The sequence below is a fragment of the Spea bombifrons genome, chromosome 7, assembly GCF_027358695.1.
Source record: "Spea bombifrons isolate aSpeBom1 chromosome 7, aSpeBom1.2.pri, whole genome shotgun sequence".
In the NCBI taxonomy this organism is placed as follows: Eukaryota; Metazoa; Chordata; class Amphibia; order Anura; family Pelobatidae; genus Spea; species Spea bombifrons.
The window spans coordinates 23,227,651-23,236,211 of record NC_071093.1 but is presented as its reverse complement, the minus strand read 5'-3'; positions in this window follow the sequence as shown (position 1 = coordinate 23,236,211).

Here is an 8,561-nt window from a genome sequence, read left to right as displayed (position 1 = left end):
GTAACAGTTACACCTGGTGGTAGAGGGGGAGGAAAGAGGAAAGGTTTAGCTAGTCCTGACCTTGTGCAGCCTAACAGATTTGCCCGCTTGAGTGAAGATGTTGGGTGCATCAGCTATACTGGAGGAAGCTGTTCCTTCTAACAGCCGAGGGAACCGCCCCTCTAGTATGAGTGGGGTTGAGAGCGTAAGAAAGGCTGGACAGGTTGTGGTGGTAGGGGACTTTATTATTAAGAGAGTAGATTGGTACCAATGACAAAGTCAGTGGAAAATGGAAGGTCCTAAAGAATGATTTCAGGGAATTAGGAGATAAACTGAAGAAAACTACCTCCAAGGTAGTATTTTAAGAAATATTACCTGTGACATGTGCAACAGTAGAAAGGCAGCGGGAGATCAGGGAGGTAAATGCGTGGCTAAAGTCATGGTGTAGGAAGGAGGGTTTTGGCTTTCTAGAGCACTGGGCTGATTTTGCGCTTGGGTACAATCTTTATAGCGGTGATGGATTGCACCTAAACGGAAGAGGGTCTGCTGTGCTAGGGGAGAGGATGGCTAGGAGGGGTTTTTAAACTAGTGGTAGGGGGGGGGACACAGAGATCTTGAAAATGGAGATAGCGCAGAAAGGAGAGGGGCTTCAGATCAGAACAAGGGGGGGCGGAGATGGGGGGAGGGGCAAGATCAGAACAGAGGAGGTATGTATTAATAACAATTCTCATAAAATTCAAGAGACTCAGGGTAATATTAAATGTATGCTTGCTAATGCAAGGAGCCTAAATAACAAAATGGGAGAACTAGAGGCAATAGCATACACTAAGCAATATGATATAATAGGCATAACAGAAACATGGTGGGATGAGACCCATGACTGGGAAGTTAACTTAAAAAGGTTATACGTTATATAGGAAGGACAGAAAAAGCAGGAAGGGAGGAGTATGCTTGTATGTTAAAGTCAAATATTAAGCATCTTGAAGGCGACAAGGGATTTGTGGAAGCTTTATGGGTAGATATCAACTTGGGGCAAAAAAAGGAAAAGAACTACTGGTTGGGATATGTTATAAACCACCTAATGTTAATAATGATGAGGAAGAGCAGCTGTTAGAGCAAATTGAGAAAGCTGCACATCTGGGTAACACGTTAATTATTGGAGATTTTAATTACCCGGACATAAATTGGGATAGAGGGACTAGTAGTTCTGCAAGGGGATTCAGGTTTTTGAACCTGTTAAATGACACATTCATGTCACAACTGGTACAAGCACCGACTAGAAAGGTTACTTGTTTGGATCTGGTGATAACAAACAATGTTGATCTTGTGTCTAACATTCAAGTGGGGGAGCACTTGGGTAATAGTGATCACAATATGGTCTCTTTTGAAATAAACTCAAAAAAGAAATTGCCCATGGGGAATACTAAAACGTATAATTTTAAGAAGGCCAATTTCAATAAGATAAGGGCAGCTTTACAACTTATTGACTGGCAAAAACTCTTCAGGGATAAAAATACTGAGGAAAAATTGAGTATTTTCAAACAAATATTAGCAGGGTACACTTCTCAGTATGTACCACTAGGAAACAAATATAAAAGAAACAAATTGAAACCGACGTGGCTTAGTGGGGACGTTAAGCAAAAAATAAAAAACAAGAAAATGGGTTTTACAGCATTTAAATCAGACGAATCAGAGGCATCCTATATAAGATATAAGGAAGCCAATAAAGCATGCAAAAAGGTGATTAGATGGGCTAAACTAGAAAATGAGAGGGTGATTGCCAAAGAGAGCAAAACTAGCCCCCAAAAATTCTTTAACCCCTTAACGACAATCCCCGTACATGTACGGGGTTGCCGTGCAACGGGTTAACGACAATGCCCGTACATGTACGGGCTGCCGTTAAATAGCTGCAGCGCCGCGATCGCGGCGTTTTCGCCGCGATCGGCGGCTTTGCAGCATCCACGGAAGCCTCACAAGTGAGGCTGACCGTGGATCCGGGGAGGGCAGCCCTCGGCAGCCCTCCCCGGAAGAAAAATGGCCGCCGCCGCACCGATCATCAAAGATCGCGGCGGCGCCCGGCTAAAACTGCTTAGGAAGCGATATGAATCGCTTCCTAAGCATAAATGGTGTTACTGACATGCCTCGATATCGAGGCATGTCAGCAACACTACCCCCCGACCCCCGATCGCCTTGTGATTGCTCCGAGGAGCAACCACAAGTGCCATCCTGTGAATGACGTTGCCGTCATTCACAGGATGGCATTAACAATAGAAATGAGTTCATAGAGGGTCTATCCAGACCCTCTTGAGAACTCTCGAGCTCCTCCTGCAGGTTGAATGCAGGTACTGCATCCAACCATGCAAGGTCAATGGAGCCCAGCTCACTAGTGAGAGTGACTAGTAAAAAAAAAAAAAAAAAAAAAAAAAAAAAAAAAATTAAAAAAAAAATTTAAAAAATGTTTCAAAAATATGGTAACATGTAAAAATCCCCACTGTCACCAAAAAAAAAAAAAAGTTTTTAATAAGCAAGTCCTAAAATTTTTACAAAATATGTCCTAATATCTTTACAAAAATTCCATTATGGAAAGAGTTAAAATATTGGCATTACAAATGCCCATAGGGTGTCTAGTATTAAAAAATATATGATTTGATGGGGTAAATTGAATTGGCCGGGTTCAAAGATGTCCCAAATATGGGACATGGGGCAGATGTCTAAATGGCAAAAAAATACACACCTCACAAAGGCGGCCTTTTACCTCCCAAATAACCCTACAAACCCATGCATGTGGGGTATCGCTGCGCTCAGGAGATGTTACTGAACACATATTGGGGTGTTGTGTGACACGGACATACACCAGGAGCGATAAATTTATACAACATGTGTGAAAAAAATACAAAAAGAATTACTACCATAAAGTTTCACAAAGGGTAGTGGTAAAATTAGTGCATTGAAAGGGTTAAAATACCAGCATTTCAAATACCTTGGGGTGTCTAGTTTTTAAAAATATATGATTTGATGGGGTAAATTTCATTGGCCGGCTTCAAAGATACCTGAAATGGCACATGGGGGGAAGAATTACCAGATTTGGAAAAAAAGGTTTTGAAATGGCAAAACGCTACCTGTACTTATTGCCCCATAACGTGCAGAAAAAAGCAAAAAAACATAAAAACATTGGGTATTTCTAAACTCAGGACAAATAGTAGAATCTATTTAGCAGGTTTTTTCATTCGTTTTTGCAGATGAGTAAAAGTTTTCTGTTTAAAAAGTGAGAAAAAGTAATTTTTTAACAAAAAATCCCCATATTTTATCATTTTTTTTATAGTAAATTAGATGATATGATAAAATTAATGGTATCTAAAGAAAGCCCTGTTTGTCCTGAAAAAAACAATATATAATATGTGTGGGAGCATGAAATGAGAGAGAAGAAAATCACAGCTAAACAGTAACACTGAAAAACGTTAAAAGAGCCATTGTCCCACAATATACTACGAGTAAAAACCCCTATTGTCCTTAAGGGGTTAAGTACATAAATTCTAAAAAACAAAAAATGAAAACGTAGGTTCATTAAAAACAGAGAGCGTAGTGTTGGTTAAGGAGGACCAGGAAAAAGCAGAAACTTTAAATGACTATTTTTTCCACAGTATATATTAAGGAGGAACCTATGGCAATGGATATACATAGGACCACTGAGAACAATTTTCAGTCAAACTGTGAGTGGATGGCTCAGGACAAGGTGCTGCAGCAACTAAAGAAAATTAATGTTAACAAAGCTCCGGGGCCTGACGGTATTCACCCACAAGTACTTAAGGAGCTGTGTCAGGAAATAAGTGAACCTCTGTTTCTAATCTTTCGGGATTCTTTTCTTTCAGGAATTGTACCAGAGGATTGGAGGAAGGCAGATGTGGTTCCCATTTTCAAAAAGGGTTCAAACTCTGTGCCCGGAAATTATAGACCTGTGAGCTTAACTTCCGTGGCTGGGAAAGTATTTGAAGGGCTGTTTAGGGATAATATTCAAGAATTCCTTGGGAAGAACAGTATTATTAGCATAAATCAGCATGGTTTTATGAAACATAGGTCCTGTCAAACTAATTTAATTGCATTCTATGAAGAAGTAAGTAGAAGTGTCGATCAGGGTGTTGCAGTGGATGTAATCTACTTGGATTTTGCCAAGGCATTTGACACGGTTCCACACAATAGGTTAGTATTCAAACTGAAGGAAATTGGTCTAGATGCAAATTCTTGTTCTTGGGTAGAACATTGGCTTAGAGATAGAGAACAGAGAGTTGTTATAAATGGTAAATTTTCAAGCTGGTCAAAAGTGGTAAGTTCTGGGACCAATTTTATTCAACATATTTATAAATGACCTGCAATAGGCGTTGAAAGTTATGTTTCTGTGTTTGCAGATGACACTAAACCAGGGGCGTCCAACATGCGTCACGCGGGCCAAATACGGCCCGCGGGACCTCGAGGTGCGGCCCGCGTGAGATCGGCAGCCAGGATCACAAGAGCCCTGCTGCTTACTTGTGGGAGGGTCTATTCTCTGCTCCAGTCCTGCCTCCTCTGTGGGGAGAACGAGGGAGGCCGTGCCCCCTGCTGAAGTCAGTGATCGGCATTGAGAGAGCTGTAGTGCAGGTAAGGGGTGTGTGTGTGTTTGAATGAGTATGCCTGATTGAGGGAATGAATCTGTGAATGAATGAATTTATGTGTGTGTGATAGCATGGATGTGTAAGTGCTGGAACCTAGGCATGATGGGACTGTTAACAATCCCACTCCTATCAGCCAGTAGATGCTAAAACCTGGCTAGCTGCCCCCTTGTGTATTGATGCTGCCAGCAGTATGGGGTCTGCACTTACAGCCACCCTGTACCAGCATGTACTGGCTGACTTGGGATGATAGGAGTGTGATTGCTAACTTTCAGTAGGAACATTGTCCCCTCACTGTATCGGTCCTGTGTTTCAGCAGTGAAAGCGGAGCTTTCCAAGGCTTCTGGTCAGTGTGTTCATTTCACAACAGATTTGTGGAGTGCACCTAGTGGGCAGCATGCGTTTCTTTCTTTGACAGCACACTTGTGGCAGCCCGGTGTGTCTAAGGAAACTGCTGCAGCAGGCTACTGATCATTCCTTCTCCATGCAGAAGTGATTGATGAAAAGTACACTTCCGAAAATATTCTGCATGCAATGAGGAAAATGTGATTGCTGTTAACAATCCCACTCCTATCATGCCAAGTCAGCCAGTACATGCTGAAACCTGGCTAGCTGCCCCCTTGTGTATTGATGCTGCCAGCAGTATGGGCTCTGCACTTACAGCCACCCTGTACCAGCATGTACTGGCTGACTTGGGATGATAGGGGCTAACAGCAATCTGCTAACAGCAATCACAGTCCCATCATGCCTAGGTTCCAGCATTTACCGGTTGCCTGGGTATAAAAAGAGTGTTTTTTTGCTGTTAGCAATCACACTCCTATCATGCCAAGTCATATTGTTGATTTTTTGGTCCAATTGTGGTGTTACTTTTAATAAAAGTTTGGTTACACACTAAAATTGGACAAAAAATACCGGTACAATGCCCAGCCAACCAGTACATGCTGGAATCTGGGTATGCCTGAGATTGCTGTTAACAATCATAATATATCATTTTTTGTATAATTTTGGTGTGTAACTTACTTTTATTAAAAGTGTGTGGGGGTCATTTTCAGTTTCGGCTAAGTGAACCCTGAATTTTCGGTTTTGGTCCAGAATTTTCATTTTAGTGCATCGCTAAAATAAATAGAACTATTTTATTTTTCCTTATTTAACTTGGACTCCCCTGCCCTAAACGGTAGTGAATTAGGGGTAACGACAAATGAGAAGGATTTGGGAATTATTATAGACAACAAACTAGGCAACAAGGTGCAATGTCAGTCTGCGGTTGCTAAGGCCAGTAAGGTATTGTCGTGTATAAAAAGGGGCATCAAGTTGCGGGATAAAGATATAATTTTGCCTCTGTATTAATCAATGGTAAGGCCGCACCTTGAATATGCTGTGCAATTTTGGGCACCTATTCTAAAGAAGGATATCATAGCACTAGAAAGGGTGCAGAGGCGGGCTACAAAATTAATAAAAGGAATGGAGCACTATAGTTATGAAGAAAGGTTAACTAATTTAAATCTGTTTAGTTTAGAGAAACGTCGCCTCAGAGGGGATATGATAACATTATATAAATATATTCGGGGCCAATACAAACCATTGTGTGGAAATCTGTTCATAAACAGGACTATGCATAGGACACGTGGTCATGCATTTAGACTGGAAGAAAGGAGATTTAGACTAAAGCAGAGGAAAGGGTTTTTTACAGTAAGGACAATAAGGATGTGGAATTCTCTGCCTGCAGAGGTAGTTTTATCGGAGTCTGTACAGATGTTTAAACTGCAACTGGATGGATACCTAGAAAAACATAATATTCAGGCATATAATCTTTAATTATGGGGAAACAGCTTATTGATCCAAGGAGAAATCTGATTAGTGCAAAATTGGAATGAGCGAAACCAGGGTTTTTTTTTTTGCCTTCTTTTGGATCAAAAGCAACAAATTAACAGATATAGGAAAGGCTGAACTTGATGGACGCATGTCTTTTTTCAGCCTATGTAATATACAACTTTAGACACACAAATTAATACAGTGTCACGTTTTCACCCTTCGCTGGCTGGACTTGTTCATACTTTGCGTGGCTCATTCCCGTTTCCAACCTCTAGTGGCCGCTCTTGTCACTCTGAAGCACTCAGAGGGATTATCTAGTCCAGCTGCACTCAGACCTGATTCTGAGACCTGACGTTTGAGGACCACCTGCTTTGGTTCCTGCTTTGTTCCTGAGTTGCGGCCAGCGCCCCACTAAGTAGACTCCCAAGTCGAGTGCCCTGCAAGTGGGCAACCTGCCGTGTGCCCTGCAAGTGGGCAACCTGCCGTGTTCCTGAGTTGCGGCCAGCGCACCACTAAGTGGACTCCCAAGTCGAGTGCCCTGCAAGTGGGCAACCTGCCGTGTGCCCTGCAAGTGGGCAACCTGCCGTGTTCCTGAGTTGCGGCCAGCGCCCCACTAAGTGGACTCCCAAGTCGAGTGCCCTGCAAGTGGGCAACCTGCCGTGTGCCCTGCAAGTGGGCAACCTGCCGTGTGCCCTGCAAGAGGGCTTCTAGTCGTGTGCCCTGCAAGAGGGCTTCTAGTCGTGCCGTGTGCCCCAACCAGAGGGCTTCGTGCCGTGTGCCCCAACCAGAGGGCTTCCTGCCGTGTGTGCCCCAACCAGAGGGCTTCCTGCCGTGTGTGTCCCAACCAGAGGGCTTCCTGCCGTGTGTGTCCCAACCAGAGGGCTTCCTGCCGTGTGTATCCCAACCAGAGGGCTTCCTGCCGTGTGTGTCCCAACCAGAGGGCTTCCTGCCGTGTGTGTGCCCCAACCAGAGGGCTTCCTGCCAAGTGACTTTCTTTGTATATATATTGTACCATCATATGCAATACAACTCTTAATCTGCATCTTCTGTCTTTGAGTTATTTCCTGTGCCTGTCTGTACCAAGCCATCATGCATCGTGGGGTACAGACAGAGCCCCTCGTATCCCCTGCACCTGGGCTCCTATTAGACCTGCTCACCCGGTCCGTGACAGATTTAGGGTATATTACACAATAGGTAAAAGTACCGATGTTAGGGATAGATCAGCCACACTAGTAAAAAGTATTGCAGGAGAGGGATTAGGAAAGGTGAGCTAAAGTAATGTGGGAGGGCGTTAATGTGCTATGTTGTAAGCGTCCTTTAAAAAAGTGGGTCTTGAGGGATTTTTTGAAGGAATAAAGGCATGGAGAAAGACGGTTAGGCCCGGGGAGAGCATTCCAAAGGATAGGGGCAGCCCTTGAGAAATCTTGTAAGCGTGCATGAGAGCTAGAAATCACAGGAGAGGATAGAGCATTGGATGAGCGGAGAGACCAGTTAGGAGTGTACTTAGAGATGAGTGAGGAGATGTAGGGAGGGGAACCGCTGCGAAGAGCTTTGAACGTAAGAGTGAGGATTTTGAAATGAATCCTGAAGTGCACAGGCAGCCAGTGAAGAGACTGACAGAGGGGAAAGATGTTAGAAAAGCCATGTGAGAGGAAGATAAGTCTGGCCGCAGCATTCATGGTGGACTGTAGAGGTTTGAGACAGTTAAGAGGGAGACCAGCTAAGACAGAGTTACAGTAATCAAGACGGGAGATAATCAGGGCTTGGACAAGAGCCTTGGTGGCATGTTGTGTTAGGAAGGGACGGATGCGGGCAATGTTTTTAAGATGGAGACAACAGTTTTTAGAGACAGACTGAATATGGGGTGTGAATGAAAGGTCGGAGTCAAGGGTGACACTGTCAGGATCCACCCTGCCTGCCAGGACCATGCACTAATTATTCACTACTTTTCGAGGCTCATGTTGTTTTACAACCACTAGTGGCCGCCACCTCTCTCTCTGGAGCACCCAGACCTCGTTATTGCAAGCAGCTGGGCCTTGTTACCAGGATTACTTGCCTTTATAACCCTGCCCTGCCCTTCAGTCAGGGCCTTTGCATGCTGCAAACAGGGAAAAAAATGTCGTTGCG